At 43.2% G+C, this 22,618-nt stretch overlaps 1 protein-coding gene across 1 annotated transcript in view; it reads right to left on the reverse strand.

Moving 5' to 3' along the window:
- Nucleotides 1-22,618, reverse strand: part of ZRSR2 (zinc finger CCCH-type, RNA binding motif and serine/arginine rich 2) — a 748,465-nt gene that overhangs the window by 19,257 nt on the left and 706,590 nt on the right. The window lies entirely within an intron of this gene.

Below are 22,618 nucleotides of genomic sequence, written 5' to 3' on the forward strand. Positions count from 1 at the left end.
AGAGGATCCATAGGGCCTAGATGCAGAGGCTGGTGCCAATGCACCTCCCAATGCAAAGGACTCAGACATCAAGAATGGACCCAACTGAGTTGGTGCTGAAGGCTTGCTATTCAGTAATCTGTCCTAGGATTCCACTGATTATGGTCTTGGCATCCAGTGAATTTGATGAAGGGAAGTTTATGCGGATGCAAGTGTACTGGCTGGTGCCAAACAAACATACTCCAGGTTATGTCTCAGCTCTGAAACCACCACTACCACTACTGAGACTGAGGAAGTATCTAATGCGGGTGAGGGTGGACCAAACCCATGAGGATGGAATGACACCCATCTCTGTATGTGTCTTCACAGACGCCATCATTATCTGATCACAATAAGTTCGGTAGTACTCTGAAAGGACCTGATAGAGCTAAGTGAAGATGTAGAGGGACAACTCCTATGAAGAAACCCTGAGGACCTCTGTAATGGGAGACTTACCCCTCATGACAATGGGCTTGGAGAACAAAGGCAGGGAAGACATTTGTATCAATACTAGTGCTGAAGATGACTGTGCTGCTTGTCTCCAAATTTTCAGGGCCAAGAAAGGGCCCGACTAATCGTGTTTTCTTTCTTGTCCTTTTTCTTTTCTTTTCTGGTCTGTCCACAGAAGCAACCTGGCTATCAGGGATAAATGATGTTTTAATATCAATTTCTGCAGTCCACTACTGACCAAGGCCCGAAGGCCTTATGTATAGGACAATATGCCTCCCTTGTGCACTGGTCCCAGGTACAATACAAAGGTCATGGGTGTCTTGGGCTTGGTTTTTGTAGCCAAACTTGCCACACTTCCTGAAGAGCCATGCCATATCAACTAATCAAGTATACCACTATAATAAGAAAAACAGTTGCAAGAATGACCAGAATAGCACTATAAACTGACCAAAAAGTACAGTTTTGTACCTACCATAAATGTAGATGTTCGAGGATCCACATTGCTGCAGTCCTAACCATTGGGGTAGTCCGCTGTCCAGTTATCCTCAGTCTTTTCTTGCCCCAGATGTCAGAAGACCCTAAAAGACAAGGCCCCAAAAACCCTGCACCAAACATATATACAATATATACAAATTTACAAGAATATAGCCTAACCCACACCACCACCCCTAAACACAGAGGGAAGGAGGAGAACATCTACATTTATGGTAGGTACAAAACTGTACTATGTTCTTCATTCCACATTGCTGCAGTAAGCAGGAGCTGTCAACATGCCTTGCAAAATAGCTGTAAACCAGCCCTAGATTTAGAGTAGAGAGGAAGGTGGTAATGCTTAGAGAAAGTATGCACTGAACTCCAAGTAGCTGCCTCCAAAATATCCTTAGTTGCCACCCCTTAGAAATGCTGTAGAAGTGGCAGTAGCCCTAGTGGAATGAGGCCTAATCCCAGCTGGAATCTCCTTGCCATGATGGGAATAACAAAATGAAATGCAAAACCCAATCCACTTAGAAATAGTTTGCTTAGACACAGGCTTGCCCTGAGAACTCAAAGCAAAAGAAACAAACAACTGCTGAGACTGCCTGAAATCCTTAGTCCTGCTTAAATAATAACGTAACTGCCTATGTACATCCAAAGTGTGCAAAATCTTTTCTCCCTTATTTTGGGGATCTGCATAGAAAGTAGGCAAATGAATAGTTTGGTTTAAAGCCACACTAGAAACCACCTTAGGCATAAAGGAAGGATTAGTTGATACCCTATCCTTATGGAAAATCAAAAAGGGCTCTACTGCCATAAGGGCCTGCAACTCAGAAACCCTTCTTGCAGAAGTAATAGCCAACAAAAAAGCAGTCTTCCATGACAAGTATTTCAATTCAGCAGTAGGTAAGTTTTTCCAACACAAAATTGAGATCCCAAGCAGGAGTAGGAGCTCTGGGGTCTTATATTCTTTGCCCCTCTAAGAAACTGCTTGAACAAAGGATGCGAAAACAATGGTGGGTCACAATCATAGTGAGCTGAAATTGCAGCATGCATGAATCTTAATGGAAGAGAAGGACAAACCTTTGTCCAATAACTCAGTAAGATATTGAAGAGCCACACTCAAATTAGGCTCAGAATTCTCCAAATTCTTTGCTGCACTCCAAAATAAAAATCTCTTCCATTTTTCTTTTCCTTGTACTAGGTCTTCTGGCTTCCATAATCACATTTAAAACTTGTTGAGGAAGTTGAGACCTGCTGTGTTTCAAAACAGAATATGCCAGGCTGTTAGATGAAGAGAGTGAAGTTTGACATTGAGCAGGTGACCGTCCTTCTGAGATAACAGGTGTGGAATCAAAGGTAAAGGCCATGGAGGCTTCCTTACCAGACTCCTTAGTAGTGGGTACCAGTGTTGCCGAGGCCAATCTGGAGCTATTAAAATCATCCTTGGCTTGTCTTGTCTGACCTTTAGGAGCACCTTTGGGAGAAGAGGCAGAGGTGGAAAGGCATACACATGAAGATTTTTCCAACTGAAAGAAAGAGCATCCACTTTCCAAGCTGTGTGATGAAACCCCTTTGTGCAAAAGTTTGGCAGCTGGTGGTTTAGTGGAGAAGCGAACAGATCTATGTCTGGAGTTCCCCATGACACTGTCAATTTCTGAAATACATGAAGATCCAGTTTCCACTGGATCCATGATTTGTCTGCTTAACACATCTGCTAAGGAGTTCTGTGCTCCGGCAGAAACCTTGCCTGAAGAGTTAGTTGCAAGCTGTCTCCCATAAAATCATTGCTTGCCTGCATAGAGGATAAGAATGTGTTCCCCCTGTTTGTTGATGTACCACATGACAGTTGTGTTGTCTGTTAGAATCAACACCTGCCCCGGAAGCAGCAACTCCTTGAAAGCCATTAATGCAAACTGGACTGCTAACATCTCCTTCATGTTGATATGTAGATGCAGTAGTCTGGCAGGCCACTTGTCTTGTATCCACTTTCCATTTAGATGAGCTCCCCAAGCAATGTCCGAGGCATCTGTCGTTAAAATCTGACTCGCCTCTGGCCGGGTCACAGAGAGTCCCTTGTTTAGGTGACATTCCTGAGCCCACCACAAAAATTCTTTTTGGATGCAAGGTATTATTTGAATGACAGTGTCCAAATCCTGGCAGTGCTGTGTCCATACATTTTGGAGATACCATTGCAGCTTCCTCATATGCAGTTTGGCATTGGGAAGCACCAGAATACAAGATGCCATGAACCCTAAGGCTTGAAGGACTGTCCTTGCAGTCAGCCCGGACTGAAGAGATAGTTGGTGGAAATAACTGGAAAGATTCTTTTGTTTGTCCGGGGTTAAAAAGGCCATCTGGGCTGCTGTATTCAGTCTCACACCCAGAAAGCACATGTCTTGAGAGGGTACTAGACTGGACTTTATTTCGTTCACAGAATACCCTAGGCATCTTAGCACTGCTATGACATATTCCAAATGCTGTAGAAGGTCTTCCTTTTCTTGAGCCAGAATCAGGCAGTCGTCAAGTAAGGATAGATTTGAATTCCTTTTAGCCTGAAGTAAGCTATCACTGGAGCCAGAACCTTTGTGAATATTCTAGATAAGCCAAAGGGCAATGCAGAGAACTGATAATGAGAATTTCCAGCACATACTTTCTGCAACTTAGTCTTATAGGCACATGAAGGTAAGCTTCCTTGAGATCTAAAGTTACCATCCAGTGATCTTTGCCCAGCAGAGGTAAAAGCTGTTGTAACGTCAACATTTTGAACTTGGGAATGTCCAGATAAGTGTTGAGGATAGATAAATCCAAAATTGGTCTCCACGTGTTCCCCTTCTTTGGTACTAGGAACAGAATAAAATCCTAGGCCTCTTTCTGGTACAGGGACTGGCTGAATGGCCCCTATTTGGAGTAACGAAATTTGCTTGTGAGCCTCTTTTCTTTGTGGAGGAGGAACGTCTGGCATGCCTTTGAAAGGGGCAAGGTATGGAAATAAAACCTGTAACCGTGGTGAATGATATCCAAAACCCATCTGTCTTGAGTAATTAAATCCCAATTTTCTTTGAAAAGAGACAGCCTTCCTCCCAAAGGAGCTGCCAGACGAGAATGTACTGGCAGCTGAAAAGGCAGGTCATTGGGTCTGTTAGGACTGACCCCTGCCCTCACCAGAAGTCTGAGCAGGAGAACTCCCTGTTCTAGGCCTAAAAGAACCTTGAGCTCTGCCCCTACCCCGTCTAGACCTACCCCTAGACTGGGAATCATAAGCAGGATATGTCCATCCCTTAGTAGGCCAATTTCTGCTAAACTTTGGAGGTTGCACCTGCAAAAAATCTTTAACAGTCTGCATAGACTTAGCCTTGTCCTCCATTTTCTTTAAAACTGCTTCCACAGGCAAACCAAACAACACATCAGACTGTAAAGGAGCATCTAAAATCCTAGTCTTAACATGCTCAGCTAAATTCTGATCCCTCAACCAGGCAAGAACAGAACCAGTGGCAGCCACCCACGAGGAGGCCTGCACAGCATCAAAACCACATTGCAAAGAATGCTTACCCACTTGTTCAGACACATGAACTAAATCATGCAACTCTTTACATTCAATACCTTGAGCATCCACCTTAGATTTCAATTGTGTAAGGAGATAATTTTGATATTTTAGCATGTGAAACTGACAATTCAACATGGCTAAAGTGGAAGAAGTATACACTTTCTTTCCCCATCTATCCAAAGCCCTTGCCTCTTTATCAGTGGGAACAGGATTTTTAACAACAGAGGCCTTAACACCGGCCTGCCCTAGGACTCTTAAAAGATACTTATGAGCTTCAGGCACCCTATAGTACCTATCAGGTTTAACAGGGGCAGGAGGCAAAGAATCAGGGTTCAGGGAAGCCTCTGCAAAACATCTTCCACCACATTCAACACAGGAGGTATAGCTAAGGGCCTATGCTGGGGTAAAACAAGAATTCCCTAAGCCTCTTCCTGGAATCAGAGAAATCTTGGCCTTCCCATTTAAAATGCTCCCTCATGGAATGCAGAGTCTCTGAAAATGAGAAATCCTCAGGAGGAGAAGCTGAAGGAGTGGAATCATCCACATCAGAATCAGAATAAGGAGGATAAGACTCAGAAGCCTCAGAACACTGTTCAAAACTCTCAACCTCAGGCTCCACCCTAGGCCGCTTTTCAGGAGGGGGCATAGAACCTCTAATCATAGTAATCAAATCCTCTGCCATTTTAAGCATATGTTTCTTAGGCACAGAACCTGAAGTGCTAGGAGAAGCCCCCACTGAAGCTAAACTTGGCCTAAAGTCTTGGAAACAGAAGGAGAGGCTCTAACCACCTTAGGAATAGAGGGAAGAACAGCCCCCTCAGCCTGGCCTACCTCCTGAGAGGGCACATCCTGTAACAGTAAAGTCTCTGCCTGAGACTCCAAAGAAACTCCTGGCAAAACCTCTGGCTCCACTCGGTTCTTCAACTCTAGGCTTAGCTGCTTTGTCCCCCAAACACTAACCTGGCACAGTCTAACCTTCTCTTAATAGTGCGTTTGTTAAATCTAGCACAATGATAATCCCTATGAGGTATCTGTTTAAATACAGTTATTCACTTTTTCTGACATCCGGTTAAATACTGAGGCAAGAAAAACCAAAATGTTAACTTTGATTCGGTCTGAAACTCCGACTTCAGAAAATTTCAGAACGCCAACCTGCACGACTGCAGCAATGTGGAATGAAGAACATCTCTATACACTGAAAAAAGCAACCAACTTGAATAAAAACTGAAAGGGAGAGTAAGAAAAATAGAAGCTGAAAATAAAATTAGAAAGGCAAGTTCTTTTTTTTCAAATGCATAACTGATAGGGGGTAATATTAGGCTTCTTGTATAGTTTCCGCAAAGGTGTTGAGGAATAAAAGTAAACAAATTAAAAATCCGACAAGATGTGCATATATATATCTGTATGTATCTACACATGTTCAGCATTAGATCACTGTTGCAGTAGCCTAAGCTGTATGGGTTACATCCTACCAAACATGTGACAGTCAGCCAGGCAGTACTTCAAAGCTTTAGGGCACCTTCTACAAGCCCTGACTGCTGATGGGCTCGAGGAGGACAGCATCATAATCAGTGGTCTGGGCACTAGTTGTTCAGAACTTTTTTGGAGTTGAAGTGCATTCATCGTGAAGAAGACTGATGGCTGGCTAGTTTTTTTTTCTGGGGCGGTCAGATAATACCCTTTCTGGGGAAAACTTTACACAAAAATTTTCTCTTCAGGAAAAATATACTTTACTTATGGAGGAAAATCTTTATTTAAGTTAGAGCTTGTACTTGACTATCTAGAGACTGGTTTGCCAGAAAACTCAGCAACCTTCTTTAGCTTTTTTTCTGTGGAATAACTGTTAAAAAAAATTGTGTGAGAGAAATAATTTTTACTGAATTGTGATGGGGACTGGAACAAAGTGTTTTAGAGGCTGTCACTGTGTACTTTTTCCCAAAACAAAATTTCTATCAGCTTCTTTCACGAAATCCTCTAGGCTCCACTAACAACGATTAAGGATTTTTTTTGGGGGGGGGGCGCTAAACCATGGAGCAGGCTACTGGCTCTGATTCTTCCTTCCATCATCCATTCAGAGGACCATTTGTCTATAAAGCAGGCTTTGTCTCTGCCTCAAATGTTGATGAAAAACTCTGCTGTGGCCATATCTGGCTCCTCAGAACCCCCCCCCCCCCCCCTGAGTGCAGCTTCTCAGGAAGCCACCAAGGAACATGGGTCAGATGTCCTCTACGGCTGCTGGTACGGGAGAACCACTCGCCTTGGTACTGAAGAAGGGAGTGGTGGAAGCCTTACTGCATAGCTGAACTAGTCAGCCTGCTCCCTGAGCAAGTGCCCCTGCTTAGAGTTGGTCTATTTATAAGGAGACTCCTAAAAAAAGGAAAAGAAAGTTAAACATTTGGCTTCCTCTGTCTCTATTAAACTTTGCAAAGGAGTTATCTCTAAGTTCTTGATTCTTTTAACTCTTGATTCCTCACGGAGTACTAAAAGAAAAATATCCCCCCTCTTTTCTGACACTGATTTCCAGTTGGTGGCATGCCAATTTTCCACCCCTTAGAAGAGCTACCTTTTCTGAAACTATTTCCAAAGAGAAAAAAATTGTTTCAGTGGGAACAAAGTGAAATGCCAATTTCTCAGCAAAATTATTACAACTGGATTTTTCACAGCCTACAGTTGTCCCACCTGTCTTACCAGCATCAGAAGATGTTTTCTTAATAGCCTGCAGTATACCTAGCACTCAACCTTAAATCCTTTAAAAGGCAAACAGATTATATAAGGTATCTCTTTTTATAAATATCTACTTTCTAACACCAAATCTGATCCTGCAGTGATTTCTTTGGTCAAAACATCTAAGGATAGGAAAGCCTTGACAAATTTGGGAAAGTTTATTCTTCTGCAATATTACCCTCAGAATTCTAAACTGACAGATGTTATGTGATCCTATCTCGCCTACATTCTGTACTGATGGGCTCAGAGCCGATCCCTCGGCTCCGACTCGGCACGCTTATGCTATAGAGCGAGGCCTCTTATTGGCTGAGCTATCTTTATCCCAGGATGCACCACCACTGATCCCCCAGATCTCGTTTGCCGCTTACAAGCTTAGACGTGGTCTCAACTTGGCTGGGCTAACTACTATTTATTTAGGCTTTTTCCTGTCAGAATCTTGCTTACTTTGAACCCAAAAGCTGTTTTAACAGCTATTGTTGTTATACGAGTGTGATTGATTAATTTCTGTTGAGAAATTCATGATTTTTTTAGTCAGGGAAGGTTTCCCGTTTTAGTTAGAGGGGCCTTCCCCTGTTGCTTTACTACTAGTGTCTCTTTCCTGGGTCAAGTACCCGTTTAAGTTAGAGGGTCTTGACTCTCTTTCTCTGTGTTGTTTAACTGTATTGTCTGTTTAAAAAAAAAAAAAAAAAAAAACAAAGTCAAAACAAAACTTTACTTTTTGCTTGGTTTGTTTAAGTTTTGCTGTGTTTTATTTAGATAGGTTCTGTTGTCTAAAGCAGTTATGTCAAAAGAACACAAACCCTCCGGGTTTAAGAAATGCACGAGGTGTGGTTTTAAAATGTCCATAATGGACGACCACTCCTCGTGCGTCTATTGCTTAGGTGCCAAGCACCTACAAGAGTCGTGTAGTGTGTGCCACGCTTTCTCATCAAGAGTCCTCCAGGAGAGGAAGAACAAATTAATCCTCAAGGGGTTAATCAAGCCATCCTTCGAGGAGGCTTTATCTTCCTCTCCTTCTCAAAAGAAGAAAGCGTCGGCTCCGACCAGTCAGTCGGAACCGACCGCTAAAAAATCTAAGCAGACTTCTCCATCGGCTCCACGGACTTGGGCCGAGGCGGCGGTCTGCCTCGATGCCTCCAGCCTTGACCCCTCTGGTTTCGGAGTCGAGGACTGGAGCATCGAGAGGCAGGTCACCCTCATCGGCTCCACTGATATTGGAGCCGATAAGGGTTACCGGCTCAGACTCTTCCCCTTCGGAGCCGAAGTCCTTATCGACACCGAGGGAAATTACCTTGAGATCTCCCTCGGAGCTGATAGTGGTAGAGTCCATTCGGAGCCGGTCCCCGAGCCCTTCGGAGCCGATGGAGAAATCGGTTCGGGCCCGACCTGTATCCTCTAGATCATCCAAGATGTCTGATTCGGACATCGACAGGGTGCTCTCCTTAGACTCTTCCAGTCTCCGGTGTTCCAAAAGCTAGTTTCGGCTCCAGCCCATTCGGCTTCGGAGTCGATGGTCCACTCCCCTACTGTGGTTCCTCCTCCAACAACTTCGGCACCGTTGGAGCCGGCACTGATGGAACCGGTGGAGGTTTTAGGGTCGGGCCCGACCCTTGCTCCAACTCCGGCTCTTCTGTTCAGTACACGGACTTCTTCCTTCGGCCCTGGGGGGGAGGCTTCGGGATTGATGCTTTCGGTCCCAAGTCTCCCTCTTGGTGCGTCGGCGGCGGGAGTGCCGTCCACTGTCGTGGCCACGGAGGTGGGACCCTCCCAGGATTCTGGTGGTCCCGCCTTCAGGGCTATGAGGAGTGCATTAGCCAAATCTTCCTTGGCTACCTCCACGGTTTCCCCAGCGCCTTCCCTGCATACGGAGACTGGGTCTTTGGCAGTCCCCCTGTCCTTAGACAGCGGAGCCCCTGGGCCTCAGGTTACCCCCGCTGGGGTTTCTCCCCCTCCTGGAGGTCCTTCTGAAGCCTCTTCGGAAGAGCCCCCCAGGAAGAGATTGTGCAAGAGGAAGCACGTCGACTCCCCTGATGAGTCTCTTCCATCAGACACTGATCTCGATGATGCAGAGGGGTCCCCTAAGTCGTCCTCGGATGATGTCTCCTTTGCAGACATCCTGGAAGCCCTAAAACAACGAGGCGGCTGGCAGTCCAAACCTCCCTCTGCTGATGAGTCAGTGTTCCTGAAGGCCTTCGGGGCTCAGCCCTCCGCCTCCTGGGTGTCTCCGCCCTTCGATGAGCTCTTGGATTTGATCTGTCGAAGGGCGTGGGAACACCGAGACTCTGTGGAACCGGTGCCTGCTCGTCCGAACAAGTTCCTCTCGGCACCCCCTGAAAAAGAGTTTTTAACTAAAGGTGTGGCTGTAGATGCTTTGGAGGTGGCATCTGCTACCCAGCAAGAGGTAGCAGAGGCTTGACGTCCGTCCATCCTCCTAATAAGGAGTCTAGGAGCATGGATCGGTGCAGCGCACCCTCAGTTCAGCGGCCTTTACATTGAGGTCCTTGAACTACCTTACGCACTTTACCAGATTTCAGAGGGATCTGATTAAGGAGCTATCCGATACCCTCTTGGGTAACCTGCCTGAGGAGCTGGCCCAGACGGTTGGCTCTCAGCTGGCTACAATGTCGTCCATTTCAACTCGTCCATGAGGCTCATTTCTTATGCGGCCGAAGGGCGAGTAAGCGGCTACAGGCATTGCTCTATGGAGACAAGCCTGGCTCCGCCTGTGTTATTCGCGGAGGCCTTTAAGTCTTCCTTTGCCGGCCCCTTTGATGGGTCCTCCCTGTTTGGGCCCAAGGTAAAGGACACACTAACCCGCTGTGAACAGGAGGGTAAGACTCTGACTGCCGTGAGGCATGATTTTCCACTCCCTTCGGCCTTATCCCAAGGCTAAAGAGGAGGGAAAATGTGGTTCTGTAGATCTCAGAAGCCTTACCCTCGCAGCAGGAGGATTCCCCTTCCAGAGGCAGAGGAGGAAATTCTTCCGGAAGACGCCGTCCCAGAGGCGGCAGAGGCCCTCGCAACACTGGAGACCGCGAGTCCTTTCGTGGCTCTTCAGCCTTTCATAGTCCCTGAGGGATTGCCCGGCTGTGCAGCTCCGGAGCCAGTCGGGGGTCGTTTCTCGAAGCATCTAAAGGCCTGGGAAGGTATTACTCAGGACCGATGGGTGCTTCGAATTATCGCCGGAGGTTACTCCATCCCATTCTCTCATCCCCCCCCTCAGTCCAAAAAAATCCCGGACCCTCCACCCAGTCAGCGGGATACTGCAGCCTCAGAAGTTTCAAAGCTGCTGCAAAAAGGAGTCATCCAACCGGTCCCCGCAGACCAGATCGGATTAGGGACTTACTCAAGATTCTTTTTGGTGCCAAAAATGACCGGGGACTTGAGGCCCATTTTGGACCTCAGCATCCTAAACTGTTCAGTCAAAAAGTCCAAGTTCCGAATGGTCACCCTACAAACCATTCTCCCATTGCTGGAGAAGGGTGTTTGGATGTGCTCCATAGATCTCAAAGACGCTTATTACCATATCATGGTACATCAAGCGTCCAGGAGACATCTGCGCTTCAGCCTAGGAGGCAGTCATTTTCAGTTCCGTGCGCTGCCCTTTGGTCTCACCACAGCCCCCAGGGTGTTCAAGTGTTTGGCAGTCGTGACTGCTCATCTGAGAAGTCTAGGATTCCAGGTGTTTCCGTATCTAGACGATTGGCTCCTAACTGCCACCTCCAGGCATCTACTACTACAGAGCCTTCAAGCCACTATATCACTGGGCAGTTCCCTTGGAATCACCTTCAATTGGCCAAAGTCTGTGTTGCTGCCATCTCAACGAATAAGATTCATAGGGGTAGAGATAGACTCAAACCGAATGCGGGTCTATCTACCGACAGACAGAATACAAACCATACAGACTCAAGTTCGAGCCTTACTTCACAGGTCCAAAGCTCCAGCCAGGATGGTCCTGCAGCTATTGGGATCCAAGTCCGCCATGGTTCTTCTAGTCCCCTTGGCAAGGTTGCAAATGAGAATTCTCCAGTGGCTTCTTTCAGCTCAGTGGTCCTTTCAGGAACTCCCTCTCACTCACCTCATATGGATCACGGAATCTTGCAAACGGGACCTTCGCTGGTGGCTAGTGCCCTCCAATCTGGATCAGGGACGACCCTTTGTTCTACCTCCTCCGGCCACTTTGACCATGGGCGCCTCCCAGATGGGGTGGGGGTCATTCCCTGGGCAGGTCAGTCCAAAGCAAATGGCACCCGGAAGAGACTTTACTTCATATCAACATCTTAGAAATGAGGGCAGTACTTCTGTCTCTTCAAGCCCTTCACGATTATCTCCCTCAGGGCGTAATTGCTGTTCACTCAGACAACATGTCAGTTGTCTGGTACCTGAACAAACAGGGAGGGACCAGATCCTACCCTCTTTGCAGAGAAGCCATGAGAGTTTGGGAATGGGCAGTCTCGACCAAACGCTTCCTAGTGACTACTCACATACCGGGCAAGTCCAATGTGATAGCCGACAGATTGAGCAGAACCATCCTCTCTCCTCACGAATGGTCTCTGAATATGACAGTTGCAAGTCAGATTTTCAACAAATGGGGAGTTCCGTGTTGCGACCTATTCGCGACTGCTCTGAATCAGTGCAAAGAATTCTTCTCCCTAACCCCGGCTCCGGGGAAGAGCCCCATGGACGCGCTAGTCCGTCCTTGGCCCACCGGCTTGCTTTATGCCTTCCCTCCAGTTCCTCTCCTTCCCAGGGTGATTCAAAAGGCATCTCTCTTGGGGAGCAAAATTATTTTAATTGCTCCTTACTGGCCCCGTCAAGTATGGTTTCCCTATCTTCGGAAATATGCTCTGGAAGGTCCATGGTTCCTGGATCAGATCCCAGACCTACTGGCTCATCAGTCGGGACTATTCCACCAGTCCCTACACACCTTAAAATTGACGGCTTGGCTCCTCCTCTTCCGACTATAGTTAGGAGTCATACATTGGATCCAGATGTTGTGCACATATTGTCTTCGGCCCATAAGTCTGCTACAAAGAAACTGTATTCTAGCAAATGGAAAAGATTTGCTATTTGGGCTCAACTCCGGGGCCTAGACCCCATTTCTATTCCCGTGGCAGAAGTACTAAAATTTTTAACTTCTCTTTTCAATCAAGGCTCTTCAGTTTCTACCATCAAGGTACAATTGGCAGCAATTTCTAATTTTCACCAATCGATAGACCCACCTTTAATGAGCAACAGATTGTGTAAGACCTTCTTGAAAGGTGCTGCTCTATTAAGACCTCCGATTTCTCATCCTGCACCTCCATGGGATCTCAATATAGTTTTACGTGCCTTGACTTCTTTCCCCTTTGAACCGGCAGCTACATGTGATCTAAAGTTTCTATCATGGAAGACAGCTTTTCTGGTGGCTATTACTTCTGCCAGAAGAGTTTCAGAGCTTCAAGCTTTGTCAGTAAAACCCCCGTACTTGGTTTTTCACAAAGACAGAGTATCCCTCAGGCCAAATCCTTCCTTTGCCCCTAAAGTTTGTTCTAGTTTCTGCTTACAACAATCGTTATAGCTTCCAGTTTTTTTCCCAAAATACTCTAACAAAGCGGAGTTCATATTCCACACACTAGATGTCCACAGGCAGTTACGTTTTTATTTAGACAGGACCAAACAATCAAGGAAAACAGATCAGTTGTTTGTATCCTTTGCAGACAATAAATTGGGCAAAGCTGTCACAAAGGTCACTATTGCCAAATGGATCAGGGACTTATTACTCAAGCTTATTTTTATTCTAACAAAGAGCTTACCACCTCTGTCAAAGCTCATTCTACAAGGGCTATGGCTACTTCTATAGCATTTCATTCTAAGCTTGCTATTAGTGATATTTGTGCTGCGGCTACAAGGTCTTCCCCGCACACCTTTATTTCCCACTACAAATTGGACGTGGCATCTAGAGGACGAGCTTCATTTGGTTCCACAGTGCTCAGGAGTGTTTTCCAATGAGCCACCCGGGATTTAGGTGCTAGGGACGCTGTCCCATCAGTACAGAATGTAGGCGAGATAGGATCACATAACATCTTTTAGTTATGTACTCACCATAACTTTAGATGTTTGGGATCCATCTCACCTACATTCCTAATAACCCACCCTCCTTCCCCCTTCCTTGGAGATCAGAGGATATCAGAAGGTCCGAATCCTGTTGTTTCATCTTGAAACATCTAACAATGTTATATAAACAAGTTGTGCATGTGTGCATGAATGCGGACAAACAAGATCTGGGGGATCAGTGGTGGTGCATCCTGGGATAAAGATAGCTCAGCCAATAAGAGGCCTCGCTCTATAGCATAAGCGTGCCGAGTCGGAGCCGAGGGATCGGCTCCGAGCCCATCAGTACAGAATGTAGGCGAGATGGATCCCAAACATCTAAAGTTATGGTGAGCACATAACTAAAAGTTTTGCATGTTAAAAAGTTTACACCACATTTGTTTTGAAACATGAAGAAATCAACTGTTAATTTTTCTTCATGGGAGAACAGAACTTCTCTGAATTGTTTGCTTGTGTTTCTCAGGTTATCTCACATTCCTTGACGTGTTCTTATGACTTCGATGTGTTATCAATAGCAGTTTCTACTGGTTCAGTTATGAGAACATTTGCATGGTTACAGTCACAAAATCTATCCAAGGATGTCAAAGCTGTGATTCTAAATTCTCTCCATGACAAACAGGTATTTTCTGGGCCTTCTGCTGTCACAATCCTGAAAAGATTTAATGACAAAGGGGAGATTAGGAGGTTGCACAGATTTTTCCAGCTCTCCTTTTTGAAAGACATTCCCTCCAGTGTAATGCCATTTTACAGGAAACAAAGCAATTAGTCTAAGATAGTTACAGTCAAACAGACTTTCAAAAACCAATGGCAAGGAGGACTGTAAAAGAAAGACTACCAGAACCAGTGAGTCCCAATACGTCAGCTGAATATCTGCCCCTTCCAGAAATCCCCCTCTCCCCAGCAATCCTTTAAATCTTTTCAAAAGTCTAACTCTTCATTTTCCTCTGTGGCATCAGACAGTCTCAGACAAAAAAAGCAGTACTGAGAATCATCCAGCAAGGATACATATGAAAACTGGGAGTCCTTTTGACCCCTTAAGGAGATTACCCACACCTACAAAACCAGACCGTTTTCTTAGTCATTCAGCGTATGTTGACTCTGGGGATCACAAAACCAGTGCCAAATTAAATAAAGGAAAGATTTTATTCAAGAATTTTTCTGATGTCAAAGAAAAAAAGAACTTGGAAGACCAATTACAGACCTTTCCTTTCTCAACCTTTTTATCAAACTCCCAAAGTTCAAAATGTTCCCTCCAATACATGTTACCTCCTTTCAGTTTTTTGGTGGCATTAGATCTAAAAGATACTAATCATAACATATCGATTCAAACATTCTCAAAGATTAAAGGCATTTTTAAGATTTTCTGTATATGGCTTACATTTTTATTTCTCTGCATTACCTACTGGCTTATCTACATACCTTCTCAACCGTACCAAATTTCTCTGTAAATACTAGTTTTCAGGGCAAAATATTGGGATACCACGAAATCCCTCGTGGCCCCTTTAATTTCCGAATTTCCTGTTTTTTTCTTTTCTTTTTTTAAATTGTTACTCCTGACGTCATGAAGTGCAAGGTGTGTGCGATGACATCAGCTTCTGCAGGCCAGTTTATGATCAGGCTGCGGCAGTGCATACAGGCAGCACATCTTTCTTCCCTAGCTCCTCCTCCAAATATGTAAACGGAAACAGACATATATGTCCGTGCGGAAACGCTTATTTGCTTAACGGCTGCAGGCTTCCTCCACCAGGTAAAAAATGTATTAAGAGTAAAACTTAACATGTTTGAGTGAGTCAAAGAAACGCTTATTTTACTTAATGGCGGCAGTCCGCTACAGGCTTCCTCCTCCTAAACGTATATGTGCATCGTGCAAGAGAATTAACGGCTGCAAAATGGCAGGAGAAACACTTTTACTTAACAGCACGCAGGCATTTGTGTGTGACAGAGAAACGCCGTGACTGATCAGTTGCTGGATAAGTATTCTATGTATATAGAAAGTGGGTTTCCATAAAATAGAAAATGGATGCAGCATATAATAATTTGTCTGTATAAATGTTCTGATTTTAGGTGTCTCATAGTCATAATGCAAGATTAAAACAAGCAAATATATCACTGATGAATGATGATTTACACTGAACTGTAGCACAAGTGGTTAAAGATGTTCAGTAGAGCAGGGAAGGATGAGGCAGGAGAAACAGAAATAAAGATTATAGTATTCCACCAAATTCTATGTGACTGATGATTGTCCTGCTGGAGGGAATGGTGGATCCTTTGCAAAGAAAAGTGGTCAACTATGTTTCAAAAACAGACTGAACATTCGGTTACAAGGCTATGGTTGCTGATGAAACAGACTTGTAATTTTTATATTTTCCAATTACTTCTACTCCAGGTTTTCACTGTATTCACTTTATGACTTTACTTAGCAAACTAAAATAGTAAAAAATTATGCAGAAGTTAATTTCATACAGCACCTGTGGGGCATAATATTTTGAGACAGAGCTGGGCAATGACAACATCCAAGCTCATATGAAATAGGATGCAGTCAATGATTATTTATTTGACACATTTCCAGTGTTCAGAATATCTTACAAAACATTACAGCCCAGAATAACACAGTAAATAGCATATTATGCCAAGTAACATGATTAGAAGGAAGGAAGGTCTCCACCATTGCTTTAAGCCAAATATACTAGGACAGACTCTGCCTATTATAGGCAGGCTAAATTTCAGAGTACACATCCTACAGACTCCTGCCAAAAAATGACTTTTGCTGTAGAGTACAGTATTTCTCTCTCTCTCTGTTCTAATTCCACATAGTACAGTCATACAAATAACATGTAAAAATACATTTATGGCATACTAATAAATGGTAATGAAAATACAGTCTGATGAAAGTATGAGGCACTTGGGTGACCATCTGACCTAGAGCAGTGTCACTGATGAGGGGGACAGAGCATCCCTTTGACAGCTTTGTGATACATGGATGGTGCATATTGTGTTCTGGCATTACTGCTTTAACAGGTGGGGGTTATAGCTGCTTATTAACAGCTGCAGCCAGGACTTTAGAGAAACGGGAAGAGATGCTTTGTACTTTTACTTAATGGCAGGAGATGCTCATGCTTTTACTTTATGACAGTACTTTTGAGCTTTTACTTAAAAATTGTGTGTGTGTGTGTGTGTGTGTGTGTGTGAAACTTCCTGTCTTTCAGGAAATGCATGGTAACACAAAACATTTTATTCTAGAAAATTTTCTAAGATTATACAAACAATGTTTAAACTATGTTCCTGGTTTTGGGCTTTAGCCCCCCCCCCCCAATAAATTTTGGCTTTTTCCAGATTTCTTCTGCTGCATAGTTCTTCAGGGGGAGAGAAGTTTAGTGCTGCTTATGCCAAGTCTGTTTGTGTTAGTAGCACAACAGGTAGAATACTTGCTTTTGATATAGAAGTAAAGCAGTTAGCACATTACAGTGCTTGTGGTAAATAGAGCGAAATAGCCAAGTAATGGGATATTAGAATGGCTGCGGGGGGAGAGGCTGTGCATGGGGGCCCCATTCAACCATGATTTGTGTGTGGGGGGGCAAACTCAAAGACAGCCCTGAGCGGCACAAACTCAAGCTACGCCACTGATCAGTAAGAGTAGGCCATGGAGAATGACTTTTGGAGGTCCTAACAAACTATAATATTCTTTTGCTAAGATTAGAATGTTGCCTGCCATTAAATGCCCTACTTTTACCACAAAACCCACATACTGCAAGTCATCAAAAACAAAATCCTAAAGTTCATCATCTTCTCCCTTCCCAGTGAACATCATTGCTACACATTAAAAAAATGGTTACCATTTACTACAGTGTCTGGGCTGGGGCCATATGTTAGTTGTCTGTTCTTCAGTTTCTATTTGAAAGTAGGTATCCCACAATTCCATTGGAGTGGACGGGGTTACATAATTATATATGGAAATATTATGTTAATCAGCGTACAGATTTGTAACTATTTTTCATGGGCCTTTGTCCAGACTTTTGATGTTTCCAGGTTGAGAGGTATGCTTATCTACCAAAGTGTTTACAAAGTGTCTGGCATCTGTAACAGTTCAATGCAGTTGCAAGGAAAAATGGCTGTCTTGTATTTGTAGAGTATTTTTCAAAATTTCACAAATCTCTTTCCAGGGTAAGGGATCTTCATCACATTCTGGGATTATGAACACTCAGATGTCGTCTCTCATTCCTTTTCACATGACAGTGTTTCTTGTCTGTCTTCTAGATATATTCCTTGAGACAGCTTTTCCCCCTCAGGACACAGTAGACCTCTAAACAGAGCAGTTTCTGATCATTTCTTATTTCATGGCTTAAAGCCAAGGAATTTCTAAGGGTTGCAGATTTTGTGGCTTCTATGATTCCCAAGATTCTTTGGCCAGACGACATCAGGAAAATACAACAGTTCCTTAAATCAGTCTGGTCCCAGCATTAGCCCCCTCTAACTTCTCAAAATCCGGTTCTGGGATTTGCAAAAAGGGAGTTACAGTGATGGAGTGACCAGATATTGCTCAGTTCTGGTCTGTCCTTCCCCCTTCTCACTCTTACTTGGTCTATAACAGCCACCTAAAGACATTGTTCGAGGAGCTGTATTCATTGGGGGTGAAAATTCATGTTCTCTAGAATAAACAGGACAGACCAAAGAACACAAATGTCAAAGAAATGTTGGCAATAATAAATGCTCTCAATTCTCTAAACCCATCACTAGTCTCCAGAACATCTACAAATTATCAAAGAAAACGCGCAGTGATGAGGTACATAAACAAGTGGGGGATGGGAGGAAGCAGTAGTCTAGCCGTGGCAGCTTGGGATGTAGCAACTCTGCACAACCTCACCCACAATGCTTCTTGCTTTCTGTCAGAGTAAAACATTACTGCAGACAGACTAAGTAGGACCAATATACACCTTCACAAAAGGAAAACTAAATGCAAGGGTCTTCCAGGAATTGTTTCAACTGAGGGGAGCTTCTCAAAGAAATGTGTTTGCCTCCAAGCACAATATAAAACTAGAGACAGAGGCTTTTACATTTGTTTGGCTGGGAATGCACCTATATGCTTTTTCACTAATATTCAATATCATTCTAAACATTCAGAAGGACTCTTCAAATGTAACTGCAGTAACTCCTTTTTGGTCCACACAAACATGGTTCTCCATTCTTTTGAAAATGGCCAAGGGCAATTACCACCTACTAAAGTTACTCACACAAGATGGGGGTTGCCTGATAAAGCCCAAACTGAAATCTCTGCCTACCTGGATGAAATAATTTTAATACCCTTAAAGCACCTACTTCCTAAGGACATGAAGCAGGTTTTACAAGAGGCAAAGAAACCCAATAACAGAAAATCATATATAGGCAAGTGCAAAACATTAGTTGGTGCCATAGTAAAAACCAGGACCCTTTTAAGGCCCATTGCCTACGATTCTATAGTATTTGTGAGTTACTATCCTTATAGCTTTTTTTGCTGTTATATCAAAATTCATCTACTGGCCATTTCTGCTCCTCTGCCCTTAGACCCCCTACTGTTGAACCAGTATCAAATGGTTTCTGAAAGGGGATTTTATTGGTCAAACTAAAAAAACAGGAGTCTCCTTGGAATCTTAATTTTTCTTTTGGAATATTAATACTTTTGCCATATGAATCAGCTCATCAGGCTGACTTGAGGTTCTTAACTTTGAAAACTCAATTATCACTCAGATCTCTGCAAAAGGAGCTTGTAGTGGTTAACCTTATCTCAAGTTTCATAAAGACAGAGTAGCTTTGAGAACAAATCCTTCATCTATTCCTAAAGTGGTTGTTTTTTTTTTTTGCAGAATCTAAAATTGAGCGAGAAAGAACCATGCATACGCTGGATGGCCACAGACAGCTTGGATACTTATTTTGGCAGAACTAAACACTTCCTAGGAGAGTAAGAAAAAGGGACAACCAGTTTCAAAACAGGTAATTTACAAGTAGTTGTCTCATGCTATTACCTTTTGTTAAACTCATGACAAATCACTTCCAGGAAGGGCTGTGGCTTTTTGGAAAGGGATGAAACTCTAGGATAATCCTAGAGGTAGCAACTTGGTTCTCTGTACATACTTTCCCAAAGTATTACAAACTAGCTTCCTTTTCTAGCTCAAGGGCAGGTTTGTTACGACCATTCTCCAGGGGCTCTTGGACCCTCAGTCTTCCTCTTCCCTGGCTATCTAAGCTATAGTAATCTACTCATACAGCTCATGCTATTGCAACAGTGGTCTAATGCTAAACACAGTACAGCTGTGCAAGTAAATTTAACATAACAGTAGATGTTTGAAAAGATCCTTCTATCCCGACTTTTTATTATGCCATGTTATTTTGCCATGGTGTGTACATCTATACAGATCTCTGCGTGAGTGTGTGTATATATATGCATGCAGACAGACACAGACACGTGCTACATTTAGACAGTATTTAAAGACTGCATCTGTTTTTTTGTGACATTGTGGCTCATCTCACAATTGCTGGGGAACATGCCCTTTCCCTGGCAATGTGCGATCTTGGAACAAGTTTATATAATAAGCAAGGGATATAGGGGATGCACATTGGGATACGATCTCTTGCATGAAAATATATTTTAAACTTTTTTAGTGATTTTACTTGCATGTTCTGAGGATATTCCCTAGTGCATGTGTAGGGACATGGCATTTCATTTATTGATGTTATGTTGTTGATGTTTGAGAAGCTGACAATTGGTATTTTGACTAGATTTAGTATACACACACATATATATATATATGTATATATACACACACATACATATATTTTTTTATCTTTATTTTTCCCAGTATATCCCTATTCCTGAAGCTTTAGCCTCCCTTAATATGTGGCAAGAAAGCCCTGAACAGTCGTTGCACAAACAACTGGCTTTATACACCTCTCCTTGAGCCCATCAGGAGTTAGATAATGTGGGAGGTTCCCTAAAGCTCTGAAATACTGTCTGGCTGTCATATCCTTGGCAGGATATAACCCATACAGGTTAGGCTAGGTTAGGCTATTATAAGAGTGGTCTATTTGAACATTTATTGTACTATTGAACTATTGTATTACTGGTCAATTTATGTACTATCAACATAAGCAGATGGTCAACAGCTGTGAGAAATCAGCAGTCCCGAGGGGTAGGGGATTTTACCCTTTCACCATGGCTTTCACCATGGACTATATGATCTTGGAGTTAGTATATATAATTAGTATGGGGAATGATGTGTGCAGGGGGGCTTGCCCCTGCAAAAAGCACTTTAGTTTTTGTAATATGTTCCGAGTTGTTGATGTTATGTATGTTGACATTTCCTATATATATATATATATATATATATATATATATATATATCTGTGTGTTTTTGTGGGTTGCCTCCAGGTGCTCAGGTTTCCTCCCACTTTTCAAAGACATGAAGTAGGTAGACTGGACATTCTAAATTGACCATGTGTGTCAGTATGTGTGCAAGTGTGTGGTGTGGATAAACTACCACAGCAGGGCTGGCCATCTGACCTCATGGCAAAATGGAAAAAGGTGTTGTGGATAGATATGATAAAACAATGCTTGCTATCAACAGAATTAGTCACTGGTACCTATTTATAAGGTCTGGACTGTCTTTTTTTAGTTTGGCAAGGTTTTCAGTATAGAACACCAAGACTCTAAATCATGAACTACAGTGGTACAAAATTTTAAATTCTTGCCCATATGATGATTTCAGAAAAAAAGTGTATACTTTTAACATAATCAGGTTATCTGGTCTTTGCTGAAAACACACCACAATAAATCATTTCAAAACTTTTCTCACCTTTAATGTGACCTATAACCTGTACAATTCAATTGAAAAACAAACAAATCTGTTTGGGGAAAAAAATAAAAAAATAAAAAACGTACAATAAGCTGTTTGCTTAAGTGTGTGCACCCTTAAACTAATGATTTGTTGAAACACCTTTTGATTTAATTATAATTCAGTCTTCTTGAGTAGGAGTCTATCTGCATGGCACATCTTGACTTGGCAATATTTGCCCATTCTTCCTTGCAAAAGCTCTCCAAATCTGTCAGATTGCAAGGGCATCTCTTGAGCACAGCCCTGTTCAGGTCACCTCACAGATTTTCTATTGGATTTAGGTCTGGGCTCTGGCTGGGCCATTCCAAAACTTTCTTCTGGTGAAGCCATTCCTTTGCTGATTTGGATGTATGTTTGGGGTCATTGTCATGTTGAAAGGTGAAATTCCTCTTCAACTTCAGCTTCAGCTTTTTAGCAGACGACTGAAGGTTTTGGGTCAAAAGTGACTGGTATATGGAACTGTTCATAATTCCCTCCACCTTGACTAAAGCCCCAGTTTCAGCTGAAGAAGCAACCCCAAAGCATGATACTGCCACCACCATGCCTGACCATGGGGGTGGCGTTCTTTTGGTGATGCAAAGTGTTGTTTTTCCGCCCAGCGTACCTTTTGGAATTGTGGCCAAAAAGTTCAACCTTGGTCTCATCAGACCATAACACATTTTCCCACATGCTTTTGTGAGACTTGATGTATTGTTTTGCAAACTTTAGCTGGGCCTGGATGTTTTTGTGTGCAAGAAAAAGCTTCCGTCTTGAAACCCAACCCCATAGTCCAGATATATGCAGAATACGGGTAATTGATGTCACAAGTAGTACACAACCAGTACTTGTCAGAAATTCCTGCAGGTCCTTCAGTGTTGCTGTAGGTCTCTTGGCAGCCTTCCTGAGCAGTTTTCGTCTAGTCTTTTAGCCAATTTTGGAGGGACTTTCAGTTCCTTGCAACGTCACTGTTGTCCCACATTTTCTCCACTTTGATGACTGTCTTCAATGTGTTCCAATGTATATCCAATGCTGTGAAAATTTTTTGTACCCTTCTCCTGACTGATACCTTTCAACAATGAGATCCCTTTGATGCTTTGTAAGCTGTCTGTGAACCAGGGATTTTGCTGTAGCAGGCAACTGAGTAAATGTCAGGAAAATCCTACTAGAACAGCTGAACATTATTTGGGGTTAATCAGACTCTTTAACTGATGGCAGGTGTGTACTCAAGAAGACTGAATGTTGTAATTAAATCAAAAGGTGCTTCAATAAAGTATTAGTTTAAGGGTGTGCCCACTTACGCAACCAGCTTATTGTACTTTTTTTTTTTTTATATTTTTTCCCCTAATAGGATGTTGGTTTTTAACTGAATTGTACAGGTTATAGGTCACATTAAAGGTGGGAAAAGTTTTAAAATTATTTATTTTGGTCTCTTTTATATCACAAAAACCTGGAATTTTAACAAGGGTGTGTA

This window comes from Protopterus annectens, chromosome 5.part1 (assembly GCF_019279795.1).
Source record: "Protopterus annectens isolate FY-2018-M chromosome 5.part1, PAN1.0, whole genome shotgun sequence".
NCBI lineage: Eukaryota > Metazoa > Chordata > Ceratodontiformes > Protopteridae > Protopterus > Protopterus annectens.